At 38.2% G+C, this 25,446-nt stretch overlaps 1 protein-coding gene and 1 pseudogene across 1 annotated transcript in view; one reads left to right on the top strand and one right to left on the bottom strand.

Moving 5' to 3' along the window:
• SLC35F3 (solute carrier family 35 member F3) overlaps nucleotides 1-25,446 on the top strand; it is a 1,079,377-nt gene that overhangs the window by 306,941 nt on the left and 746,990 nt on the right. The gene's annotated exons all lie outside the window — the stretch shown is intronic.
• Nucleotides 17,681-18,665, bottom strand: LOC103195020 (annotated as a pseudogene).

The following is a 25,446-nucleotide window of genomic DNA, read 5'->3' as shown; positions in this document are numbered from 1 at the left end:
CGGAAGTAGGATTGCCCAACCTTCCTTCTGAGGAGTGGCTAGTGGGTTTGAACCGCCAGCCTTCTGGTTAGCAGTCAAGTGCATTGCCACTATCGGGAAATTGGTGGAGACAGGAAGAATCTTTAGGAGCTTGATAGAAAAAGCCTAAATTGGCTTGAAAAGACTGTTGTAGTAAAAATATGGATGTTAAAACTTTGCTAGTAAATACTCAGAAGAAACTGAGGGACATGGTAGAGAAAATCTAAATTGCCTTAAAAAAATGGTTGTGAGTAAATTGTTAGTGGTGTTGTTGGTGTTATGTGCCGTTGAGTCGGACCTGACTCCGAGCAACCCCTCCTTGAGTTTCCGAGGTGGTATCACTACAGAAGTAGATTGCACAACCTTCCTCCCGAGGAGTGGCTGGTGGGTTTGAACCACCAGCTTTCTGGTTAGCAGTCAAGTGCCTTAGGCACTGCACTACCAATGACTCCCAAATTGTTAGTAGAATCAGGAATAGTCCAGTTAAATATAAAAAGTGCTGGTGATGAGAGCTCAGAAGGAAATGAAGAATATGTTATTAGAAGTTGGAATAAAGGAGATTCTTGCTATTTAGTAGCAGTATATTTAGTGCAATTGTATCCTGCAGTTATGTGAAAAGCAAACTTGTAAGTGGTTAACTTAGATATTTAGCTGAGGAGATTTTCAAACAAAATGTTGAAGGTATGTCCTGCTTTCATTTTGCTGTTTATAGTAAGAGCAGAAAGAGATAAATAGAAAGAAGAACCATTAAATAAAAAGGAACTGGCACTTGGTGGTTTTGAATGTTCTCAGTTTACACAGATGGCAAAAAAAAAAAAAAAAAGCTAAAATTAAGAGATTTGCTTTTAGGAAAGCATGCTTCTAGAGAAAAGTCTAAAGAAAGTGTGATGGTCCAACCTTTTGCTAATATCTTAACAAGATAAAACATGGCGAAGATTTTAGTCACACAAAATGCTCTGTGAGAAGACTAAGGTCTGGTTCATAGGTCTTCTCACTCTTAAAAACTCACCCAAGCATATAACCCAGCAAAGTGAGATTGAAAACATAGTCAAAGGAAAAGTTATGGGAAACCCATCTTTCTAGATTGAAGAAGTGGGATGAAGATCTTTGTGAGAGACATTTCCAGAATGGAGGGAGAGGTGACTCAAACAAAAGAGTATGTCTGAAAGTTGGGGAAAAAATTTAAGATGAGATAAAAGCAAATAACATAATAAAAACAAGGCAAAGAATAAATATCAATATAAACACAAAAGAAAAGTATGCAATTATAGTCCAAATATGAAAAAAAAAAAAAAAAAAAAAAGCATGATTTTTGAAGCACCCAGGGGCAGGACAGGACAGGTGAGTGAGCCAGGACATGGAAGGCAAGGCGGGTGTTAGGGAGTGCCCGGGGGCAGACCGGGTGAGTGAACTGGGGAGCAGAAGGTAAGACGGGAGCTCTGGTAGCATAGTGGCTAAGACACTTGCCTGCTAACCAGATGGCTGGTGGTTCAAACCCACCAGCCACTGCTCAGAAGGAAGGTTGAGCAATCCTACTTCCATAGTGATACTGCCTCGGAAACCCAAGGAGGGGTCGCTATGAGTTGGGTTTGACTCGACGGCACAACAACAACAACAGGGGGAGACCAGGAAGTGAGTGGAGCTGTTTGCAACAACTAAGGGAGACAAACTTGTCTGTCAGTTTGTTGTACTTTGCTCGCTTGCACATTGAGTGAGACTGGAGGCTATACCACTGGTGTTTCAAATGCCAGCAAGGTTACCCATGGTAGACAAGTTTCAGCAAAGCTTCCAGACTAAGACAGACTCAGAAGTAGGAAGAGGCCATCCACTTCTCAAAGAATTATCCAGTGAAAACCTTATGAATAACAGTGAAACACTGTCTGATGTATTATTGACAAACTTTGTGAATAGCCGTGAAACATTGTCTGATATTGTGCCAGAAGATGAGCCCCTCAGGTCAGAAGGCACTCAAAATATAACTCGGAAAGAGCTGCCTTCTCAGAGTAGAGCCATCCTAATGATGAGGATAAATGAAGCTTTCAGTACCTCCATTTGCTGATGTGGCACATCTCAAGATGAGAATAAATAGCTGCAAACATCTATTAATAATCAGAACATGGAATGTACAAAGTATGAATCTAGGAAAATTGGAAGTTGTTCAAAAATAAAATGGAACACATAAAGAATGATATCCTAGGCATTAGTGAGTTGAAATGGACTGGTTTTGGCCATTTTGAATCAGACAATCATATGACCTAGTATGCCAAGAATGACAAGTTAAAGAGGAATGATGTGGCATTCATTTTCACAAAGAATGTATTAAGATCTATCCTGAAGTACAATGCTATAAGTGATAGAATAATATCCATACACCTACAAGGAACACTAGTTCAAATTTATGCACCAACCACCAAAGCCATGAGGAAATTGGAGATTTTTACCAACTTCTGCAGTCTGAAATTGACCAAACATGCAATCAAGATGTGTTAATTATCACTGGTGATTGGAATGCAAAAGTGAGAAATCAAGAAGAACTACCAGCAGTTGGAAAATATGGCCTTGGTGATAGAAATAATGCTGGAGATCAAATGATAGAATTTTGTAAGACCAATGACTTATTCATTGCAAACACCTTTTTTCAACAACACAAACAGTGACTATACACGTGGGCTTCACCAGATGGAGTACACAGGAATCAGATTGACTACATCTTTGGCAAGAGGTGATGGAGAAGCTCAATATCTTCAGCCAAAACAAGGCCAGGAACTTATTGTGGAACAGACCATCAACTGCTCATGTGCACATTTAAGTTCAAGCTGAAGACAATTAAAACAAGACCATGAGAGCCAAAATATGACCTTGATTATATCCCTCTTGAATTTAGAGATCATCTAAAGAATGGATTTGATGCATTGAACACCAATGACCAAAAAACAGAGGAATTGTGGGATGACATCAAGAACATCATCCATGAAGAAAGCAAAAAGTCATTAAAAAGACAGGAAAAGAAGACAATTCCAAAATGGATGTCAGAAGAGACTCTGAAACTTACCCTTGAACAAAAAGCAGCTAAAGCAAATGGAAGAAATGACAAGATGAAAGAGCTGAATAGAAGATTTCAAAGAGCATTTTGAGAAGACAAAGCCAATTATTATAATGAAATGTGCAAAGACCTGGAGTTAGAAAACCAAAAAGGAAGAACATTTCTCAAGCTGAAAGAACTAAGGAAAAAAATTGTCTTGAATTGCAATTTTGAAAGATTATATGGGCAATATAATGAATGATGCAGGAAACATCAAAAGAAGATGGAAAGAATACACAGAGTCACTCTACCAAAAAGAAATGGTCAATGTTCACCCATTTCAGGAGGTGCCATATGGTCAAGAACCAATGGTATTGAAGGAAGAAGTCAGAGCTGCACTGAAGGAAGTGACACAAAACAAGACTCCAGGAATTGACGGAATACCCATTGAGATGTTTCAATAAATGGATGTCATGTTGGAGGCACTCAATTGACTGTGCCAAGAGATTTGGAAGACAGCTACCTGGCCAACTGATTAGAAGAGACAATATTTGTACCCATTCCAAAGAAAGATGATCCCACAGAATGTGGAAATTATCAAACAGTATTGTTAATATCACATGCAAATAAAATCTTACTGAAGATAATCCAAAATTGGTTGCAGCAATATATTGAGAAAGAACTTCCAGAAATGCAAATGGATTAAGAAGAGGATGTGGAATGAGGGATATCATAGCTGATCTTGGATGGATGTTGGCTCAAAGCAAAGAATATCAAAGATATTTACTTGTATTTTATTGACTATGCAAAAGCTTTCAATTGTGTGGATTACAAGAAACTATAGATAACATTGAAGAGAATGGGAATTCCAGAACACTTAATTGTACTCATGAGGAACATGTATCTAGACCAGGAGGCTGTCATTTGAACAGAGCAAGGGGACAAAGCATGTTTAAAATCAGGAAGGGAATGCATCAGGGTTTTATCTTTTCACCATCTGTATGCTGAGCAAATATTCTGAGAAGCTGGGCTATATGAAGAATGTGACATCAGGATTGGAGGAAGGCTCATTAACAACCTGCGATATGCAGATGACACAACTTTGCTTGCTGAAAGTTAGGATGTCTTGGAGCACTTACTGATGAAGATTGAAGACAGTATGGATTAAACTTCAATATAAAGAAAAAAAAAAATCCTCACAACTGGACCAATAAGCAGCATCACGATAAATGGAGTAAAGATTGAAGTTGTCAAAGACTTCATATTGGTTGTATAGTCAACATCAATGGAAGCAGCAGTCGAGACATCAGATAATGTATTGCATTGGGCAAATCTGCTGCAAAAGACCTCTTCCAAGTGCTGAAGAGCAAAGATGTCTCCTTGAAGACTAAGATGGGCCTAGCCCAAGCCATAGTATTTTCAATCACCTCATATGCATGTGACAGCTGGACAGTGAGTAAGAAAGGTTGAAGGAGAGTTGATGCTTTTGAGTTGTGATATTGGTGAAGAATACTGAGAGTACCATGGGCTGCTAAAAGAACTAACAGATATGTCCTGGAAGAAGTGCAGCTGGAATGCTCCTTGGAAGCAAGAATGGCCAGACTTCATCTCACTGACTTTGGCCATATTGTCAGAATAGACCATTCTCTGGAGAAGGATATCATTCTTGGTAAAAGTAGAGGTTCAATGAAGAAGGGGGAAGGCCCTCAATGAGAGGGATTGACACAGTGGCTGCAACGATGGACTCTGGAATAGCGGGAGTTGTATGTCTGGCACAGAATCAGGCAGTGCTCCATTCTGTTGTACATAAGGTGCTATGAGTTGGAGATGACTTGATAGCACCTAACAACAGCAGCATGATTTTAAGGATTCTTAAGATTAAAAGTAGAAAGAAAGGAAGGAAGGAAGAAAAAAAGGATTATTTTGATCTAATACTAGGAACATTTTTTTTCCGTATGACTCAGGAGTCATGGCACTGAGGCTTACAGAGAAGGAAAGTACATTAAAGACACTTCTTGGTCACAAATTAAATAAATGATGTTTACATTGCTGTAAGAGTGTTTTTACGTTTAATTATTTTAAAATTTTAGACTCAATGTATACACAGAGCTGGAAAGATTTGGTTGTACTAGCTAGACAGAATGTAAAAGTCACCAGACATTGTAAAAGTGAAATATGAGCTGAAAGAAGGTGGACTGTAGGAGTGGGAACAAAGGATGGGGCTCTACTTTATTCATCCTGCATGATAAGGATCATAGAATAAAAAAAATAATAAGTCAAAAAAAACAAACTCACTGCCATCAAGTCGACTTGACTCATAGTGATTGAGGTGGTCAATCCTTATGGAAGTAGATTGCCTCATCTTCTTTCTCCAGAGTGTGTGGTGGCTTTGAACAACCAGCCTTCTGGTTAGCAGCCAAATGCCTTAGGCATGGGGGATTCAAAATGGAGTCTCATCAGTGATCACCACGCTATTTCCCTCTAGCATCTTAGTGCTTGAAAAACTAAGTACAGCAGTTTGAATTAGGGATTCTGGTGCTCTGAACAGCTCAGTGAGTCAGAGTGCACCAGACTCAGAGGAGTAGAATTGGAAGGGAGAAAGGGACAGGCAGGGAAAAAATAACAGGATCAGAGGATCTATCCAGCAGAGCACCAACAGGCAGCTGAGAAAAGCCATCAGAGACCTCCCTGGGTTAAGGAGGAAGACACAACACACCAGCATACCAATGACCACACCAGCATATCAGTGATCACCCCAAGGATCTATCTTCAGCACCTGATTTTATTGGTAACTTAGGTTGGCTAGGTGCAAAAAGGCACATCCAACATCACTGAAACCCAAGTAGAGAGTCCATTAGTGCTGCAGGAGGGCAGGCCCTGGGAGGTGCCCCTGCAGCGGGTCACTGATCAGGCTTGGGTCAGCTTAGTGGCACTGAGAGGTTTGTGCTTGACTTTATTGGTGATATTGGAACGACAGATTACTAGCAGGCACTGTCCTGATCCCAGTGCCACTGAAACCAAGAAGATCTTTGACGCTACAGGAGAACGGAAACACAGGGGAGCTCCCATGCTGGATTGCAGTCTGGGCCAGTTGGGCTGATGCTGTGGGAGGGCTGGCCTAGGGAGAGGAGCCCCTGTGGTGAATCGCAAAGCCAGGCAGTTGTCGTTGGTCAGCTTTTTGGTACCGAGGGGCCTTGGGAATGGGGTTTTTGCAAATGTCTGAGTCTGGTAGAAGGTGGCAACCCCCTAACAAATGGAGTCTTTGCTGAAATTGAGCTGCAGGCCTGTGAATAACAGTACAACATTATCATTAACAGCCCACTCAAAGCCCTAGAAACCACCCCTACCAACAGGGAACTTCTCTTCTCCTGATTTTCCATTCCCACCTTCTCTGCCAATAACTTCAGTCATCCAATAGAACAGATCACATTCAGCCACAATAATACCTCCTGGTTCAAACTCTAAACCCTGTTTAGGACAAACAGAAACCCATATCCACATTCCACACAGTGATTCCACCATCACAAAGAAAACTGCAGGACAACTCAGCATACCTGAATTAATAACTAAAAAATAAATACACCAGTGTCACGTTTATAAACTATTAAACCATAAAACCAAGACAAAACAAATCAAACCAACAGTTAAAGACAATCTCAAAATGTCTAGGAAACAACATGCAACCGCAAAGCAAACAAACAAACAAACAAAAAAAGGACAAGGCATTAGAAGCAAAACTATAAACAAAAGTCTCATTAAACATAGAGGAGGAGGCAATAGAATTATCTGAGAAGGAATTTAGAAGATATGTTTTTAGAACTTTATAACAGCCTAAGGAAACTCCAAACAGAAGCAAGGAGACACAGACAGTTCCTGGAAGAACTTAGGGAAATCATTCAAGAACAAAGTAACAAGATTAATGCACAATCAGAATACATAAAAAAACATCAGTTAGAAATCCAGAAGATGAATACCAAAATGACAGAATTACACAACACAGTAGAAGCACAAAAGAGTATGTTAGAACTAGCTGAAGAATGCCTATCTCAACTAGAAGGCAAATCCCTAGCCACCAGTCTGTATGAAGAAAAATCAGAACAAAGATCTAAGAGAAATGAAGAGAACCTAAGAATTATATGGGATGACATGAGAAAAAACAATATAAGACTCATTGGAATTCCAAAACAAGAAGAGGTGAAAAAAGCCACAGAGAAAATTGTGGAAGACCAGCTAACAGAAAACTGCCCCTGTATCATGAAGGAAGAAAAAATATTTGTCCAAGAAGCTCATAGAACCCCACACAAGATAGATCCCAAGAGAAAAACACCAAGGCATATTATAATCAAACTCTCCAAAACCAAAGACAAAGAAAAAATTTTAAGAGCCACCTGGGACAAAAGAAATATTACTTATAATAATCAAACAGTTAGGCTGATCTCTGATTACTCAGCAGAAACCATGCAGGCAAGAAGTCCATGGGACGGCATATATGAAACACTGAAGGAAAAGAACTTCCAACAAAGAATCCTATATCCAGCCAAATTATCCATCAAATATAAGGGCAAAATCAAGGAATTCTCAGACAAATAGAAATTAAAGGATTTTGTGAAAAACAGACCAACCCTACAAGAAATGTTTGAGGAAGTTCTTCCTTAGAGAACCCACAAAAGAGATCAACAAAATCAGGATATGTGGCATCAACACTAAAACCAAATCAGAAATAGAAACTAAAAAGAAGACCATAAAACATTGTACACTAAAAACCAAGGAAGTCAATCAGCACAAGACAACAGTCATTAACCTATCAGAGGGAATAAAACTTCTAGATACAAACTTCCAAATGGAGAGGAAAACAGGACAATGTCTTCACAGTATGCACTGTTCTAAAAATGCAGAGACAAGAATATACTCCAAGGTAACCACAGAGGAAATTAACAATCCCTCTAAGCAAACACAGAAAGAAGGAACACATATGGGTTTAATAAGCACAAAACCAACAATAAAGAAGAAAAAGGAGAAAGCATTAGCCAACAAACTGAACTCAGCACAGAAAAGTGTATGATCCAAGGAAACACCAACAACACAACAAAGAAACACAATAGAATGATAGCAATCAATTCATACCTATCACTAATTACACTCAATGAGAATAGACTAAATGCACCTATCAAGAGAAAGAGAGTGGCAGACTGAATAAGAAAAGAAGATCCATTGATATGCTGCCTACAAGAGACCCACCTTAGACACAAAGAAAAAGGCAAATTAAGAGCTAAAGGATGCCAAAAAAAAAAAAAAAAAAAAAAAAACATATTGCAGATTAGTCTATACCGTGCCTATAGGACGGTGTACACACATACATATATATAACCTTTTTTAGTTTTGCTTCTCTAGAAAACCCAGCCTAACACACCCTTAAAAAAAAAAAAAAAAAAAAATCCCAAGCCAATGGAAAATAAAAAAGAGCCAGAGTGGCAATATTAATTTCTGATAAAATAGACATTGAGGTGTAAAACATCACAAGAGACAAAGAAGGACATTGTATGATGCTGAAAGAGTAAATTGACAAAGATGTTACAATAATAAATATTTATGCACCCAAGGAAAGTGCTCCAAAATACATGAAACAAATATTAACTTAATTAAAAGGGATAATAGACAACTCTACAATAGTTGTGGGAGACTTTAACACACCACTTTCAAAGAGGTACAGGTCAACTAGAAAAAACTCAACAAAGGTACAGAAGAACTCAACAATACAATCAACCAACTTGACCTCATAGACATATACAGAGCATTTCACCCAACAAAAGCACAATTCACATTCTTCTTCAGTGCACATGGATCCTACTTCAGAATAGACCATATGTTAGGACCCAAAACAAGCCTCAATAAATTCACAAGCATTGAAATACTACAAAGCATCTTTTCAGACCACAATGCTATAAAATTAGAAATTAATAATAAAAGAGCAAGGAAAAAACATCAAACATATGGAAGGTGAACAACTCAATGCTCAAAACTACTGGGTAGTAAATAGAACAGATAAAAACTGAAATTAAAAAAAAAAAAATCCTAGAAACAAATGAGAATGAAGATACATCACACCAAAACCATTGGGACACAGCAAAAACAGTACTCAGAAGACAGTTTATAGCAATAAATGCATACATCAAAAAAGAGGAAAGAAACAAAATCAACACTGTAACTCATCAACTCCAATGACTAGAAATAGAACAACAAAAGGATCCTAGAGTATCTACAAGCAAGGAAATAATAAAGATCAGAGCAGAAATAAATGAAACAGAAAACAAACAAACAAAAAAAAAAGAAAATCAACAAAACAAAAAGCTAGTTCTTTGAAAAGATTAATACAATTGATAAACCATTGGTAGATCTAACAAAAGAAAAGAAAAAGAAGATCCAAATCATAAGAATTGTAAATGAAAAGGGTGTCATCACAACAGAACCAACTGAAATGAAAAAGATACTGACAGAATATTATGAAAAACTGTACTCCAACAGATTTGAGAACCTAGAAGAGATGGACAAATTTCTAGAATCACAAGACCTACCTAAACTGTCCCATTCAGAGACAGTAAACTTGAATAGACCTATAACAAAAGAAGAAATTGAACAGGTCATAAAAAAAACTTCTCACAAAGAAAAGTCCTGGCCCTGATGGCTTCACTGAAGAATTTTATCAAATATTCAAGGAAAAGTTGACACCTATGCTACTCAAGCTATTCCAGAGCATAGAAAAAGATGGAATATTCACAAACTCATTTTATGAAGCAAGCATAACACTAATACCAAAACCCAGGAAAGACACCACTGAAAAGGAAAACTACAGACCAATATCCCTCATGAACATAGATGCAAAAATCCTAGCTGACAGAACACAACATATAAAAAAATTAATACACCTGGACCAAGTGGGATTCATACCAGGTTTACAAGGGTGGTTCAACATCAGAAAAACTGTCAATGTAATCCACCACATAAACAAAACAAAACAAAGGAAACATATGATTATATCAATCAATGCAGAAAAGGCATTTGATAAAATCCAACATCTATTCCTGTTTAGAACTCTCAGCAAAATAAGGATAGAAGGAAAATCCTTTAATATAATAAAGGGTATATATGCAAAGCCAGCAACCAACATCATTATAAATGGAGAAAGACTCAAGGCATTCCCCTTACAAATGAGAACCACTTGGGATGCCCTCTATCATCACTTCTATTTAACATTGTATTGGAAGTCCTGGCCAGGGCAATAAGGCAAGAAAGAGAAATAAAAGGCATACAAATTGGCAAAGAGCAACTAAAAGTATCTCTATTTGCAGATGATATGATCCTGTACATAGAAAACCCAAGGGTCTCAATAATAATAATAATAATAATAATAATAATAATAAACTACTGAAACTAACAGAGAGGTTCAGCGAAGTGGCAGGATATAAGGTCAACATACAAAAATAAGTTGGACTTCTCTACACCAACAAAGAGTCCTCTGATCAAGAAATAAGGGAAAAAATACCATTTACAATAGCTACTAAAATGATAAAATATCTAGGAATAAACTTCACCGGAGACACAAAAGACCTATACAAAGAAAACTATAAAACACTGGTACAAGACACAACAAGGGCATTACATAAATGGAAGAACCTACCTTGTTCATGGATTGGTAGACTGAATATTGTGAAAATGTCAGTACTACCTAAAGCAATCTACACATTTAACACAATCCCGATCCAGATTCCAACACATTTTTTTAAGGACATGGAAAAAAACAATTATTAATTTCATATGGAAAGGAAAGAGACCTTGGAGAAGCAGAATACTTCTGAAGAAGGAAAACAAAGTGAGAGGTCTCACATTCCCAGATCTTAAGAACTACTATACAGCCACAGTAGTCAAACAGCATGGTATTGGTGCAATGACAGATAGAGCAATGGAACAGAATCGAAAGTCCAGATATAGACCTGTCCATCTATGGACACTTGATCTTTGACAATGGCCCCAAACCTATTAAATGGGGAAGAGACAGCCTCTTTAACAAATGGTGCTGGCAAAACTGGATATCCACCTGCAGAAAAATGAAACAAGACCCATACCTCACCCCATACACAAAAACAAACTCAAGCTGGATCAAAGACTTAAATATAAGACCCAAAACGATAAAATTCATCAAAGATAAAATAGGGCAAATCTGGGAACCCTAATTTATGGCATAAATAGACTATCAAGCATAACCCAGAATGTGCAGGAGATAGAAGAGAAGCTAGATGACTGGGGCCTTTTAAAAATTAAATTCTTAGGAACAACAGAATACTTCATCAAAAGGGTAAAAGGAGAACCCACAGATTGGGAGAATATATTTGTCTATGACATATCTGATATAAAAGGCTTATGTGGAAAATCTATAGAAAACTTCAACACCTCAACACCAAAAAGACAAATAACCCAATTCACCAATGGGCAAAAGACTTGAACAGACACTTCACCAAAGAAGATATACAGCCAGCCAACAAACATGAGAAATTGTTTGCGATATTAAGCATTACAGAGATGCAAATCAAAACAACAATGAGATATCATCTTACCCCAGCAATAATAGCAAAGTTCAACAGGTCAGAAAATAACAAATGCTGGCGAGGTTGCAGAGAGATTGGAACTCTTGTGCACTGCTGGTGGGATTGTAAAACGGTACAACCATTGTGGCAAACAGTATGGTGTTTCCTTAAAAACCTGAAAATAGAAGTACCATTTGACCCAGCAATTCCATTCCTAGGAATATATCCTAAAGATGTGAGAGGGCACACACAGACAGACATATCTACACCTATGTTCATTGCAGCACAATTCACTATAGGAAAGAAATGGAAACAACCTAAATATGCCCATCAACGGATGAGTGGATAACCAAATTATGGTACATGCACACAATAGAATACTATGCTACATTAAAGAACAATGAGGGATACGCAAATCATCTCACAACATGGATGAACCTGGAGGACATTATGCTGAGTGAAATAAGTCAGTTATGCTGAGTGAAATAAGTCAATTGCAGAATAACAAGTACTGTAATAGCTCATTACTGTGAAAAGGAAAGGGAGCTCACTTTGTAGGTTACTGGGATGGGGAGAGAAGAGGAGGGATTAATTTCAGGCTAGCTGGGGCCCACACTTTGATGTGGGTAAGGGGAGGGATATACGGAAAGGATCTGTGACCACCATGATAACATTATTAAATGGGAGGACACTGGATTATGCCCATAAGAGATAGACAACAGATGCTAATACCAACCAATGTGTCCACAATATTGCATTGCCATTAACACCAAACACCAGGCTACAGATAAACACATAAACACCTGAGATGATCAGATGGGGGACAGTGAACAGAAGTATACTCTAGACCAAGGAGAGATTCAGCTGAGGCTAATGTTGCACAGACACCAGTGATACAAAATACCTGCAATCCTTACGGAGACAATAGAAGATAGACACAGAGTAATCCCTCACAGACAACCAGACATTATGGGCGAGAGATCCAATAGATCTACTGTCTCAGGACCATAGTACTAGGGGACACCAGACTCAATTGGTGCAATAAAATACATAAAAGCCTTGTTCCGTATCCTACATTGGTGAGTAGTGACTAGGGTCTTAAAAAGCTTTCAAGCAGCCATCTAAGATGCAGCTAATGGTCTCCTAGCATCAGAGACAAAGAAGAGTGCAAAAACAAACAAACAAAAAGGGCATTTGGAAGCAATCAGCCATAGGACACGATGGCCCTTGAGACCAGAAAACTAGATGGTGCCCGGCTACCAATGCCAACCACTCAGGAAAGGATCAAATCTGGAGATCCTGTATAGAGTGGGAGGAAAAATGTGGAACAAAATCCAAAAGCTCAATAATGAGCAGAATTACTGCTCAGATGAAATCTGGTGAGACCCCCAATACTATGGTCCTGGAATACATTCTGCACCTGGAATAAAACATACCCCCAGGGGCTGGCTCTCAGCCCAATAGTTAACAAGATGTACACGCAGACCACTCAACCTAAAATGACGCACTCACGTACTCTATGGTAATACATCCCTTAGAACAATAGACCACGGGGCACTAGAAGACCAACATTCAAATTGAGGAGATGCAGGACAAACATAAATATGAGGGGTACAGGGGGAGGGTTACACGGTAGAGAGGGGAGGAGACTGGGTTAGGGTTCAACATGGTAAATGGGAAATGAAACTAAATGTACACATAATATTGAATGTAAAACAAGCTCATAAAATAAATAATAACAAATGCCTTAGGCACTACATCACCAGAGCATCATGGAATCATGAGGCACTGAAAACAAATGGAGTAAAATTTAACACAAACATACACACACACATTGGAAGAAAACAGGGAGAAGAAAGAGGGTCTATAAATAAGTTGGATTCTCATCTTACAAATTGAGGAAACAATATAATCTAAAGTTTATTTGATGAAGAAACAGAATATTGGTTAAGATGAATATGTGAATTTATGCTTTGAAATAACTCATATGCCCCAAAACTATGCCACTGATAACTAAAATGTAAAATAAGTAACTAAAACAGTAAGACTGGGTACAAAATATGCTAAATATGTCTGGAGTCCTGAATGGAATAGAAACCTGAAGTGGTGAGTGACAGTGATGCCATACTCCTGCAGTGCTTAGATCCCAAAACACTCCATGAGAGCAAGGATATTGACTTTAAAAGCAGGAACAAGGAAAAGAATTACTGCTTGAAGCTAAGGACTTGCATGGGAAGGTTCCAACTCTCTCCTCACTCCTTTCCCATGAATATAGAATATGTAGGCAGTAAACTTATTGCCAAAGGTTATGTCAAAAATTGTAGTTTCAGGCATCTGGAGAGTGGACTGATAAGAAAAATAATAACCTTGTGACCAGGAGTTGAACCAAGCCTTTGTCCTAAATCTGAGACATATCCAACATTACACAAAGCAGGAATTTGCTGAAATGCCATTATAAAACCTGATTATGGACTGAATACCAAAGGGCCAGTTAGAGCAACTACACAACAACTTACAACAATACATGAAAGAGAATGAAAAACAAGAAGCAAAAATGAAACACAAACAAGAAGCAGAGAAAAACTCCTTTTTCAAAAATAGCATGCCAACCATAAATGCAAAATAAATAAAGAAATATATTGCTAAGACAACAATGACAACAATCAGACTATGAATTTTCTCCAGATTAAAGTATTTTTTAGAGAAGAAAGATAAAGGCCTTAAAACAAATGTATAGACATGTAATGATATGAATAAGGGCAGACCTTCCATTTAAAAGCACAAGAAATTATAGGGGGCAGGGGAAGAGAGATAAAACAAGAACAAATAAATATCTAATTATAAATTTTAGAAAAGAAAAATTCTATAATTGAAATAAAATTTCAGTATATGGGAACATCTCTGGCTAAATGCAATTGAAGAGATGATTGGCAATCGGGAAGATAGTACTGAAGAATTCACCTGGAATGCAACACAAACTACTTAAAAACAATTTTTTAAGTAGTTAAGAGACAAGGAGAAGAGAAGAGAGGATTCATCATTCAATTAATAGGAGCCTTAGAAGAATAATATAAAGGTAATGACAGGAGCAATATTTAGAGAGAGTACATCTGAGAATTATTCAGAAATAAGGACACAGTGTTCTCAGAATGAAAATGCATACTAAGTACTGAATAGATCCACACTTAGGCAAATCAAAATAGAGCTACAGAAAATCAGGGCTAATATGCCAGAAAGAAAAGATACATTTTTTCATGTCTGAAAATATCTTTTTCCTTATCTTATTTTGAGGAGAAAGATGGATACAGAATTTTGGTTAGAAAATTATTTTCTTTTAAACTTTGAAGACATTATTCTAAATACTCAGTATTAAAGATCCCAGGACCATCTTTGTCTCTTAAATGACTTTTTTTTTTTTTTTTTTTCTGTCTGAAAGCTTCCTTGCCTGAAGGTCCTCAGCTCTCTCGCTCCATGAGCTGGCAAGCCCACCATAGCCACCTTGCTCTGTGGGTAGGCAGACCCAGCACAGCCATCTGCTGTTTCCTTGGTTCTTGCTGTTGGTACTGGTATACCTTCACATGCCACATGTTGCTGTCTTCAGTGTTACAGCTCTTGAACCATATTACAACTCTTATACGAGGTTCCCTTCTTCTCTTTCTGTACCTCTCTCTGAAAACCTGTGTCAGATTGGCTGCTTATAAAATCAAGTCACTCAATCCTGTTGGATGGTTTTACAAACCGTTTTTGCATTGTAAACTGACCAATCCTTGCAAAGATATTAAGTAGACCAATCACAGGGAAGGCCGTGGCTCAATCAATCATTTTTGGCAGAATTACAAACCCAAGGCCAGAAAGGCCATATATAGGAGAAATTGCACTGCAAATACATTTCTTCTTTTTATGCCCTAAAACAATTATGTAGTTTGATGAGACAGAGCCACAGGAACAGAGTGGTGCCCAAGGTCCCTATAACATTCAGCTAGTTAGATTTGCTACATGACAGGTTCCCAGTGTAGAATTTTGACCACACTAAAGGGCCTCTTAGGAAGCTGGCCAGGGTCAGCAGCCAGGAGGAGGATGTAGAAAACCAGTGGTACCATGTTGCTAGGCCCAGTTCCCAATTTATTTTTCAAATTATCCTCTGTTTCCGAAACATCTGTTTACTACTATCCTTACTGAGATAATTCAGATATCATACAACATGTCTATTTAAAGTGTATAATCCAGTGTTTTTTAGTATAGGCAGATATACAACCATTAGCACAGTAAATTTTAGACCATTTCCATAGCCTCAGAAAGACACATTTTATCCTTTAGCTATTACTCCCCTACCTTCCCATCCTCCCAATCCTAAGCAACTACTAATCTACTTTCTGTCTCTATATATTTGCCTTCTTGACATTTCACACAAATGGAATCACATGTGATCTTTTATGACAGACTTCTTTCATTTAGCATGATTTTATTAAGTTTCATCCATGTTATATCATATTTCAAAGCTCATTCATGTTTATAGCTGACTAATAGTCTATTAAGGAGGCTTCGTGGTCCAATAATAGTTAATCACTGAACTATTACTTGAACATTTGGCAGTTCAAACCTGTCAACAGCTCTGTGGAAACAAAGTCCTGAAGATCTGCTCTTGTAAAGATTTCAGCCTAGGAAACCCTGTGGGACAGTTCAACTCTCTCCTATAGGGTGGCTATGAGTCAGAATAGACTTGACAGCACACATGAACAATAACAGTAGTCCATTGTAGAGATAAACTACATATTTTTTTTTTTTTTATGCATTTGCCAGATGATGGACATTTGGGCTATTTCCAACTTTTGACTATCATGAATAATGCTGGTGTGAGTATTTTTGTACAAATTTTTGTATGGATATATGTTTCCGTTTCTCTTGCATGGATAATTAGGAGTAGATTTGCTGAGGAACTAATACACTCTTTTGCAAAGTGGCTGGATCATTTTACATTGCCACCATTTGTATATGAGACTTCTTATTTTCCACAATCACCATTCCAATGGCTGTAACATGATACCTTATTGTAGTTTTGATTTATAGAAAACCAAAACTAAACTCACTGAGTTTTTTGATTTACATTTTTCTAATAACTAGTTATGTCCAGTATCTTTTTATGTGCTTATTGGCCATTTGTATATGTTCTTTGGAGAAATGTCTATTAAGACCCTTTGCTCATTTTCAATTCTGCTATTTTCCTTTTTCATTTACTAATATAATTTTTATATATGCCATATTGTTTTATTGTGGTGAAAATATACACAACAAAGCCTTCACCAATGAAACAATTTCCACATATACAATTTACTGACTTTGATTTTATTCTTCATGCTGTGCAAACTTTCTTGCTATCCTTTTCCAAATCATTCCATAATTAAGATCAACTTAACTCCTGAGCAAAACTTTCCCTTTTCCCCTCCCTCTTACCTAAGGCAAACATTAATAATCTTTGGTTTCTGTGTGGTTGTGCTTAGTGCTGTCAATTGACTGATTTGAATCAAAGTGACCCTATGTACAACAAAATGAAATATTGCCGGTCCTACTCCATCCCCACAATCGTTGCTATGTTTGAGTTCATTGTTGCAGCCACTGTGTCAATCCGTCTCCTTGAGGTCTTCCTCTTCTTCAGTTACCATCTACTTTATCAAGCATGATGTAAAAAAAAATGACCAGGGACTGGTCATTCCTGATAAAAGTCTCATAATCTTCACTTTTAAGGAGCATTCTTTCTGTACTTCTGAGATAGATTTGTTGTTTTTTCTGGCAGTCCATGGTATATTTCATATTTTTTTTCCAGCACCACAATTCAAAAACATCAGTTCTTGTTTGGTCTTCCTTATTCACTGTCCAGATTTCAATATATATGAAGCATCTGACAATACTATAGCTTGGGTCAGGCGCATCCTAGTCCTCAAAGTGACATCTTTGTTTTTTTGTTCTTTTTTGGCAGTGACAAGTAGATTTTATTTATCCCACACACAAGAGGGGGAGCCTTCATCCATGGTTGGAAGGTGAGGTTGAAGATAAAATCTGATGATCACTTGTGGTAGAAATGTGGGTTCTGGCTGTGCTGAATGAAAGAAAGCTGAGGGCTACACTAGGTGGTAGCTGCAAAGCCTGACTTTCCTGTTGGCTGTATCTGTACAGGGAGCTGGGGAGAAGCAAAGAATCCAGGACCTGGGTGCAGAGCCTGGGGGTGCATGGGGCACAGGGGGATGAGTAGGAGAAGTCAATCTGCTGGTTAGCCTGTTCCATCTGCTTTTACAAGGACAAGGCACCCCTAGGCTGAAGAAACCCTGTCTGAGTGGGCTGAAAGTGTCCATGCATGGCATAGGGCTGTGGCTGTGGCTGTGGCTCTGACTGAGACAGATACTGCACTTTAGGAAATGCTGAAGGTGCTCTGAGCTGCGGATTAGGAATATAAGATGGTTGTATGGGCACATAGTGAGTTGGGGCTCGAGCAGTACCATACACCCCTCCTGGGCTGCCTTGGAATTGCCCATGCTCTGGGGTTCCCGCTAAAGCAGCTGCTAAGCCCACGTAGTGCCAGGTAGCAGGCACTTAAGGTCTAAACATTTGTTTGGCTCTGTCAGCTGCCAGAGGGTGCCTGGGTGATTGTGTCCTCCAGGGCTCCCCTGTATACTGAGGAAGTGTGTTACTGTGTGCACGGTCAGGCTTTGCTGGTACACAGCTGAAGTCAGGGTGGTCAGTCACTCTGCTCCTTTCGCCTCCGTTTTTTGTCCTCATGTAAGACTTTCTTGAGCTGGAGGAAAAGCTGGTACTTGTAGGGCCAAAAGCTTCTCCTGCAACTTCATAATTTGCTCCTTAGTCTCCTCTAGTGACATTCTCTCTTCCATTTCCATTTTCTTTCTCCTCTCCTGCTTTTCCTTCATCTTCTGTTCCATCATCTTGTCCACCTCTTTCTCCTCCTGCTGCTTGCGCTCCTGCTCCATCATGATGTGCCAGTGCAACGCCCTGGCCATGGCATTGGAAAGCTTGGGGCACTCCAGGAGCGTGGGCATGGTGCCGCCAGGAACGCTTGGGGGGTGGCCGTCGGACTCTTGTTACTTAATGATAGGTCTGGGATGGGGCCTGCAGGGAGGAGGGTGCTCAGGGGATAGCGCCTGGCCTAGGGGAAGCCTGTCTGCTCACTGCCCCAGTTACATAAAGAGATATTTTCCAGCAAATTTTCATTTCTTCATTTAACTTCTTGACTGGTACTTCTGTGAGCATTGATTGTAGATCCAAATAAAATGAAGTTCTTCAAAACTTCGATATTTTCTCCAATTATCTGGATGTTGTTTATTTTTCTAGTTGTGAGGATTTTTGTTTTCTTTACATTGAGTTATAATCCATACTGAAGGCTGATGAACACAAGGAGGAAGTGGAAAGAGTCCTTGATCTTCATCAGTAGTGCTTCAAGTCCTTTTCACTTTCACCAAGCAAGGTTGTCTCATTTGCATGTCACAGGTTGATAATGAGTCTTCCTCCAATCCTGATATGACATTCTTCATATAGTCCAGTTTCTCAGATTATTGCATACCTTTCCATATTTCAAACCACACCATATCCTCTTGTTCTTTTGTTTGTTTCTTTTTAAATTTTACAGTGATTTGCATGAGTATTTACAAAGCAAATTGTTTCTCCATTCAACAATTCATGCATAATTTGTTTTGTGGCACCGATTGCAATCTCCACAATGTAGCACCACTCTTTCCACTTCCTCCTTGTGTTCATCATTTCCATTTGTCCTTCTTACCTACCTTTCCTGCTTTCTGAGCATTATTCTTGGGCAAATGCTGACATTTTGATCTCCTATGGTTGATTGCTTTAAGGAATACATAGCTTTTTGCTGTTATTGTTTACCTTATAGGCTTGTTCTTTGTTTGAAAGTTAAACCACCAGGGAGAGTTCAGTTCCAGGCTTGAAGAGTGTCTAAGGACCATAGAGTCAGAAGTTCCACCAGTCACTATCAAACAGTAAGTCTGGTCTTTTGTGTTATCTGGAGTTTTGTTCCACATTTTCTCCTACTCTATCCAAGATCTCCTATTATCATCCCTCTGGACTCTTCAGTATTAGTAGCTGGCTGTCATCTAGCTTCTGGTATTATGATTGTGGATGCTGGGATTCATGTGGTCTATTAGTCCTTAGACTAGTTGTTTCCTTGTGTTTTTGAATTCCTTCACTCTTCTTTGTCTTAGATGGGGAGAGACCAGTACTTGTACTTTAAGTTGTTGCCCATAAGCTTTTAAGACCCCAATGACTACTACTCATCAAAGTAGGATATAGAACATTGCTTTTCTTGACTAAGTTATGCCAATTGTCCTTAGTGTCGCCTGAGATTGTGGTCCTGAGCCTCCAGACCCAGCAACCATTTTCCCTTGAGATATTTAGTTATGGCTAAGAAGTTTTCATAAATTTGCTCTTGTATCCTCAACTATATTCATGGATATATTTGCAGCTCATATAAATACATATGTAGAAATATCCTCTGTACAACTGTTGTTGTTAGGTGCCATGAAGTCAGCTCTGACTCACAGTGACCATAAGTATAACAGAACAAAACACTGCCCAGTCCTGCATCATCCTCACAATCCTTGCTTTACTCGAGCCAGTCATCATTGCAACCACTGTATCAGTCCATCTCATTAAGGGTTTTCCCCTTTTTCGCTGACCTTCAGTTTTACCAAGCATGATATCTTTCTCCAGGAAATGGTCTTTTTTGACAACATGACCAAAGTAGGTAAGACAAAGTCTGGCCATTCTCACTTCCAAGGAGCATTCCTCCTGTTCTCCCTCCAGGACAGATGTGTTCGTTCTTCTGGCAGTCTATGGTACTTTCAGTATTCTTTGCCAACACCACAACTCAAAAGAATCAACTTTTCTTTGGTCTTCCTAATTCACTGCCCAGCTTTCACATGCATATGAGGTGACTAAAAATACCATGGCTTGGGTTAACCAACACCATCCCTCTTCAATTTGTCATTCCTGGCACAGTGGATCATATGATTGAAAATTGCCAATATCAATCCACTTCAGCTCACTAATGTACAGGACATCAATATTTATGCATTCATTTTTATTTTTGACAACTTCCAATTTTCCTACATTGATACATCACACATTCCACATTCTGAGTATTAATGGATGTTTGCAGCTGTTTCTTCCCATTTTCAGTAGTGCCCCACTAGCAAATGGAGGTATCAAAAGCTTTATTCCATCCACATCATTTAGGTTGACTCTACTTTGAGGATGTAGCTCGTTCTTCCCCAGTTGTATTTTGAGTGCCTTCTCACCTGAGTGGCTTGTCTTCTAACACTGTATCAGACAGCATTTCAGGGCTATTCATAAAGTTTTCTGGTAATACATCAGAAAATGTTTCACTGCTATTCATAAGTTTTCATTGGTCAATTCTTTGAGAAATGAATGGCCCCTTCCTTCTTCCCAGTCTATCTTAGTATGGAAATCCACTGAAATCTGTCCATTCTGGGTGATCGTAATGGTATTTGAAATACCGATGTCATAGCCACTGGCCTCACAGAAACATGCAGGCCACAACAGTATGACAAACAGACAGATGAGTGGTGGAGGTTTATATATATATATATATATATATATATATATATATATATTGCCCCATTCACCTTCCTACCACTGTTCAGCTTCAGTGTCTATCTATGTATACACTTGTAGATTATCATTATTATTATTACTGTTATTGCAGGATTGTGTATGTAATATTATTTACCTTTGTTATTTTAAGGAGTTCTGGTGGTGTAGTGCCTAAGGCATTTGATTGCTAAACAGAAGGTTAGCAGTTCAAACCCACTAGCTGCTCCACAGAAAGATGGGGAAATCTACTTCTTTAAAATGATTTACTGCCTTGAAAACGCCAATGGGGGTCACTAGGAGTTGAAATTGGCTTGATGGCAGTGAGTTTGATTTTGTTGTTGTTGTTGCCTTTAACTTATGTTCCTTCCAAGGGCTTATTTTGCCTTGATCATTTTGTGCTGATCTCTCTTAATGTGTATTGCCTTTCACATCACAGAAGTCAATGTATGTTTACCCTCTAGTTGATGATTTACCCTTCCTTTTACTCCCACTTCTGGTAATCTTCAAAGTATGGTTCATTCTGTGTGTAAACTTTTTCTTGACTTTTTGCAGAAGTGGACTTATACAATATTTGTTTTTTTGTGAGTGACTAATTTCACTCAGCATAATGTCCTCTAGGTTCATCCATGCTATGAAGTGTTTCACAGATTGACTATTATTCTTTAATGTTGCATACTATTCCATTGTATGCATGTACCATAGTTTGTTTATCCGTTCATCCGTGAACGGGCACTTAAGCTGTTTCCATCCTTTCACTATTGTGACTATTGTTATGATATACATGGATGTGCAGTATCTGTTTGTGTCAAGTTTATTCTTATAAGATATATAGCTGTAGTGGGATTGCTAGATCATAGTGATACTGCCCCAGAAACCCAAGTAGGGGTCGCTATGAGTTGGGTCCGACTCGCCAGCACATAACAACAGCAACAACAGTAGTTCTATTTCCTACTTTTTAAGTAAATGCCATAACATTTTCCACAATGGTTGAACCAGTTAACATTCTTACAACCAGTAGTATATGAGGGTTTCAGTCTCTACACACTTGCCAACATTTTTTGTTTTCCAGTTGCTTTTATTTGTTTACTTTGCTATTAATACTGCATTGAGATGTTATCTTATTGCTTTGATTTGCATCTCTCTAATGGGTAATGATTGTGAGCATTTCTTCATGTGTTTGTTAACTGCTTGAATGTTTTCTACAGTGAAGTTTCTGTTCATGTTCTTTGCCCATTTTTATTTGGATTATTTACCTTTTCTGTGTGTTGAGCTGTTGAAATTTTCTGTAAATTTTACAGATTAGTCCTTGTCAAATACGTCATTGCCAAAATTTGTCCCAGTCTTTATATTTTTTACTCTTTTGGTGAAGCCTTTTGGTGTGTATTAATGTTTAATATTTATGATGTCCCAGTAGTTTAGTTTGTTGTCTGCTGTTTATGAGTTCTTAGTTATGCATGATATTGTACTTATGCCATATATTTGGGCCTCTAAATGTGTCCCTATTTTTTTCCTTGATGATCTTTACAGTTATAAGTTTCACATTTAGTTCTATGATATACCTTGAGTGAATTTTGTTTATGGTGAAAGATATGGACCTTGTTTGATTTTTCTGCCAACAGATATGCCAGTACCATTTGTTAAAGAGACCATCTCTTCCCTAATTAATGGGTTTTAGCCATTTTGTGATAGATCAGCTCACCATAAGTGGATGGATTTACTTCTGACTTCTAAATTCTGTTGGATTTGTCTATGTGTCTGTCATTGTACCAAAACCAGGCTGTTTTAACTACCATGGCTATATAGTAAGTTTTGAGATGGAGGAGTGTTACACCTCCTACTTTGTTCTTCTTATTTAGTAGTGCTTTGTGTAGCCAGGATAAGTCTCTGTCTTTCCATATAAAGTTGATTAGTTTTTCTGCCTCTCTAAGGAATGATGATGGAATCTGGATGAAGGTGACATTATGACTATAAATCACTTTGGATAGTAATGACAATGTATTTTCACAATGTTAATTAATTCTTCTTATCTATACGCATCATATAGTCTTCCATTTATGTAAATCTCTTTTGGCTACTTTTTGTAGTGTTTTCTAGTTTTTTTCACTAGGTCTTTTGCATCTCTAGTTACATATTTTCCTAAGAACTTGATCTTTGGGGTGGTTATTGTAAGTGGTATTTTCCTGATTTCTTTGTCTGAGTTCTCTTTATTAATATACAGGGATCTGACTGATTTTTGTATGTTGATCTTGCACCCTGCTACTTGGCTGAATCCTTGTATATTAGTTCCAGTACTTTTCTTGTTGAGTTTCTGATATTTTCTATGTATAGCATCATATCACCTGCAAAAAAGTTATATTTCTTCTGACTAATTTGGGTGCCATTTATTTCCATTTTATGCCTTATTGCTCTGGCTAGGAGTTCCAATACACTGTTGAAAAGAAATTATGATAAAGGGCATCTTTTCTATTCTTCCTGGTTATCATTCCCAGGGAAAATATTTCCGTTACTCTCTGTTAGGAACAATAATGACCTTTTTGTTGTTATTGTTGTTGTTTATCCCCTTAATTATGTTGAAGAATTTGTCTTCTATTCCTATTTTGCTAAGCATTTTTATTTTCTTTCTTTCTTTCTTTTTTTTTTTTTTTGTCTACAGAACTCATTTATTACCTATACTCACCAAGACAACTATCACAAAAACAAATCTGTTATGAAGTAAAAGAGTATTCAGAACAATGGCTTTAACCTTTACAGAACAGGTTATTTTATTTTTAGGAAATAAAAAGAAGTATAACTAATAGATACAAAGGAAAGCAATTTTTTCTAAATGAGATGTAATTTCCAAAATATCTTTGGAGAAGATAGGAATAGCAACCTTTAATTATGATTGGGATTTGTACAGAAATACTGGTATACCAATTTTATCAAAAGCAGATGTTCTAGTTTCTGTGCTGTGCCAAAATGAGCAAAAATGACAGTAGAAACTTAGTTAAAAAATGATAGGAAATGCAATATTTTACTAATATTCATTTTATTCAGATGCAGGTTTTGCCATGGTAGATCTTCTTTTATGTAAACTAAACCTCATTTTTTAAAAACTTTTTTTTTTATGTGTGTGTGTGTGTGTGATTTCAGTGAAGATTTACAGAGCAAATTCATTTTCCATACAGCAGTTCACATACACTTTGTCTCATGACTTGACGACAGTTTACCAAAATGCAACAGTTTCCCTCCCACCTCCTCCCCACTGTTACCTCTTCCCAGTGCCCATCCCTCCATGGACTCCTGCCTCCTAAGCTGTTTCCTTGTGCATAAGCAGTCCTTTTTTTCCCATGATTGTTCTCTCCAAGGAGTGTATCTACTTGAGGTAAATATTCAACTCATATGCCTGTCTTCTGTTTGGCTGGAAACCACAGGTGTGGGTTCAGTTTCAGACCTGAACGGCAGCTAGTGGCCATAGTCTCAGTGGTTCCACCAGGCTCTATTGGACCAGGAAACGTGGTCCCCCCCCCCTTTTTTTCCCTCCAAATGACTTTGGGTTTTGTTCCACACTGTTCTCCCTCTCCATCAAGGATTTCCTACATAAATCCCCTTCCATGTGGATGACAGTGGTAGCCAGGCACCATCTAGTTCTTCTGGTCTCATAGTCATATAGGCTGCAGATCAGATGGTGTACCAGTTGCTAGGACTAATTGTTTCCACGAATATTTGTTTTCTTCATTCTTTTTTGCTCTGGATGAGGAGAGACCCATTGTTGCATCTAGATGTCAGCTTGCTAGCTTTTAAGATCCCTGTCGCTACTTGCCAAAGTAGGAGGTGGAACAATGTTTTGTATAGTATGTTATGCCAATTGAGTTTGATGTCCCCTGTGACTATGGTCCCATGCCCACAGGTCCAACTACTCGGTCCCTCTGGGTAGCTGGCTGTGACCAAGCAGTGACCACCACCATGCCCCTTGTCAGCTCTACTATACACCTAGGAATTCTAATCATTCAAATAAACTTATAGAACACTTGTCTGCCAACCCTATATATGTTCTTGGATACACTCCCCATTTCATAGACCTACCTAATTGTTCAGCCTGTCCACCCATCTATCCACCAATATACCCATGTTTGCCTTCACTGGCAATGCAATACTGTATGTGCAAAAGGGTTCATATTTGTTGTCTGTACCTCCCATGTACCCCTCTAT

Source organism: Orycteropus afer, unplaced genomic scaffold, assembly GCF_000298275.1.
Source record: "Orycteropus afer afer isolate SDZICR_OR568_19922 unplaced genomic scaffold, OryAfe1.0 scaffold00050, whole genome shotgun sequence".
In the NCBI taxonomy this organism is placed as follows: domain Eukaryota; kingdom Metazoa; phylum Chordata; class Mammalia; order Tubulidentata; family Orycteropodidae; genus Orycteropus; species Orycteropus afer.
The sequence above is the reverse complement of the archived record's forward strand: the minus strand, read 5'-3'. Positions and strand labels throughout refer to the sequence as shown.